Genomic DNA, 3,343 nt, shown 5'->3' with positions numbered 1-3,343 from the left:
TGTGTGTGTGTGTGTGTGTGTGTGTGTGTGTGTGTGTGTGTGTATGATCTCTAAGAGATCACATCCCGAACGAGATCAGGGATAGAACTTGAGTGAAGGACATCGTCGCAGAATAACACTACGCAAAGCTACAATGGGCCGGTCATGTCTCAAGCCTCACAGACAATCGGTGGAGCCGTATAGTTGTCGAGTGGTACCCACCGTGAGCGAAGAGACGACTCGAAAGACCTCCAATCTGGTGGGAAGAGAAATGTTTGGAACAACGTAGAAGAGAATGGCGAGAATACGAGGGGAATGAAACGAATGCTGTGGCCAGCAGAGCCGACTCTGCACCAGACATCCTGGCCGAGCCAGATGATATGAGTGTGTGTGTGCGTGTGTGTGTGTGTGTGTGTGTGTGTGTGTGTGTGTGTGTGTGTGTGTGTGTGTGTGTGTGTACTTGTGGTTTACCCTGGTAATCGCAGGTATTACAAGGCAGATAATCACTTCATAATACTTGACGGGATTAATAATGTGAATTTAAAATTAAGGAATTATAAGGAAGAAATGCATAAAAATTCATTTTTTTTTTAATTACGAAGTTCTTAAAATTTATAGTCGTCAGTAATTTCAATCGTCAGCAGGTTATTACTTCTGACTTATTAGGTGAAAAATCTATAAAGTGAGACGTTTTATTAAACGTGGGAAAAATTAGAATTTAGATGATGTTCGCGGAATTCGCAATTTCTTTTTCTCCAATCGAAAGAAAAGACAGAAAGTTTTTTGTCTTTAGATAATAACTGTATCTAAGGAATTCTAATTTATGTAAATGTCAAGTAGCAACCAATAATTTCAGTGTTAGCTACAAACAACTTCACAAGCCGTTTTCTGATATATTCTTTGGTGATGTAGATATTTGTTTCAAGCGCTTATTTCAAAGCAGTAACCTTTCGCTGTTGTAAAACAGACATTTATTTATAAACATAACACTTTGACATCGACGACGGTTTAAACAAATCTGCACGAAATCATAGCTAAATCTTTTCAAATACGTGTGATTCCCCTCGTGGTCGCGGGAATTACAAGGGAGATAATCATTTCTCCATAGCATTTAGTAGAATTAGAAATTTGATTTTGAAATTTAATAATTATAAGGAAAATATACACATATACCAATAATTATTTAAGCATGTATAATTATGTGTATGTATGTATAGAGGATTCCTGGCGGCCCGGGTTCGATTCCCGGCATGGGAACGTTAATTTTTATAGGCGTATGAGTGGCTGTGTGGTAAGTAGCTTGCTTACGAAGCACATGGTTTTGGGTTCAGTCCCACTGCATAGTATCTTGGGCAAGTGTCTTCTACTATAGCCTCAGGCTGACCAAAGCCTTGTGAGTGGATTTGGTAGACGGAAACTGAAAGAAGCCCGTCGTATATATGTATATGTATGTGTGTGTGTCTGTGTTTGTCTCCCCAACATCGCTTGACAACCGATGCTGGTGTGTTTACGTCTCCGTAACTTAGCGGTTCGGCGAAATAGAGCGATAGAATAAGTACTAGACTTACAAAGAATAAGTCATGGGGTCAATTTGCTCGACTAAAGGCGGTGCTCCAGCATGGCCACAGTCAAATGACTGAAATAAGTAAAAGAGTAAAAGAGTAAATAGATAGATAGATAGATGTGGTGAAAGAGTACAGCAGGGTTCGCCACCATCCCCTGCCGGAGCCTCGTGGAGCTTTAGGTGTTTTCGCTCAATAAACACTCACAACGCCCAGTCTGGGAATCGAAACCGCGATCCTATGACCGCGAGTTCGCTGCCCTAACCACTGGGCCCATTGCACCGCCACAGATAGATGCGAGTGCACGCCACTGAAAAGGCTGAAATGCAATTGGCTTTTTCGCTGGCCACTGATGGGACGAATTTCCGTTTGTCTCTGATAATCCTTGTGTTTTAAACACAGAGGATTCTTAAGAGTTATCATCTCAGGAAAAATACTGCACCAACTGAACTATCGAGTGTGTATACATTAAGTATGATATATATAGATAGTTATGTTAACTAAATACTGCCTCGACTAGAGATCACAACGATTTCGTTACTCCCTGAGAGTATCGTCTCATTGATGCCGAGCAGCCTTGATGCTACCAAGGAATGTTTGTGTTCTTTTAGGCTACCCTGTAGCACGCTTCGAGCTCTGTCATCCATACAGCCACCTCGAAAAGTCATGTATAGCTGTAACAACTTCGATCATGCAGTAACTATTCTGATTCTCTAGACTCTAGGGATTTGTTCTTTAAACTCAATTTGAGTGTTTTTCTAAAGTGCATCTTCCTTAGAAGCATGTTGAAACATTTTCTGTTTACCTCAGCAGTTCTGCTATTTTTCCTAAGTCTAATGTCAGCCATAGCGGATCTAATTAGAAACGACTTAACCACACCCCTAGGGGAATCAACGCGTCTCACACGATTCACTAAATCATTCATATGTCCAAACGCCCCTGTAGTTGTTTCTCCAAACCATCGTAGACTCGGCAATAAAATCATTTTTATCAAATCAGTCCAAGCCATAAGGTTAAGGCATTGCATCATTTAATACAATATGATTTGGGAATAAAAGCTCTTCAAATTTACTTTCACTTCCCAATCATTACCACCACACAAAAGTCTGGCTATTGAACTTAATTGTTTACACTCCCGTATTATTTTTCCTCTACCTCTTTGTAGAAAATAACAAGGTGCAATTTTGTGTTGGGTCTCATTGCATTAATGTTGCAGTGTTATTGTTTTAGTGACCCAGTAGGAATATTCAAGACTTGGTTATGCCACCAGGCATAGTCTGTAGTGGGTGATTTACAGGCTGCCAGAATATGCTCCAATGATACTAAACTTCTGCACTAATAAGAATCAGCTATGTCATTTGAGCTCCGCTGTCTAATTGGGCGGGAATTGAAGCACATTTCCAAGAAGTATCCTTGTCCTTTTGGACCACACTGTAATTTATTTTCTCTCTTTCATCCGTGCAGCCACTACAATAAGCTGGATACAGCGTTAACAGCATCAACCAGCCATACAGCTGCTATTTTTCTTATAACTCGGTGGGGATTTCATCTTTACTTTCAGCTTTGGTCTTTCACTTGCATGCATCTGTCATATTCATGATGAAGCATTTTCTATTTCCCACTCCATTTCACAATCACTACTTTGTATGTACATGTATATGTATATATTTATGCATATACACGTGCACATATACATACATGTATAAATACATCCATCCATATATATATATATATATATATATATATATGTGCGTGTGTGTGTGTGTATACATATATATATATATATATATATATATATATAT

At 39.4% G+C, this 3,343-nt stretch overlaps 1 protein-coding gene across 1 annotated transcript in view; it reads left to right on the top strand.

The window, feature by feature from the left end:
- LOC106880286 (tachykinin-like peptides receptor 99D) overlaps nt 1–3,343 on the top strand; it is a 234,156-nt gene that overhangs the window by 209,242 nt on the left and 21,571 nt on the right. The gene's annotated exons all lie outside the window — the stretch shown is intronic.

This window comes from Octopus bimaculoides, chromosome 2 (assembly GCF_001194135.2).
Source record: "Octopus bimaculoides isolate UCB-OBI-ISO-001 chromosome 2, ASM119413v2, whole genome shotgun sequence".
Classification (NCBI taxonomy): domain Eukaryota; kingdom Metazoa; phylum Mollusca; class Cephalopoda; order Octopoda; family Octopodidae; genus Octopus; species Octopus bimaculoides.
Note: the sequence above shows the minus strand (reverse complement) of the source record. Positions and strands in the feature narration are given on the sequence as shown.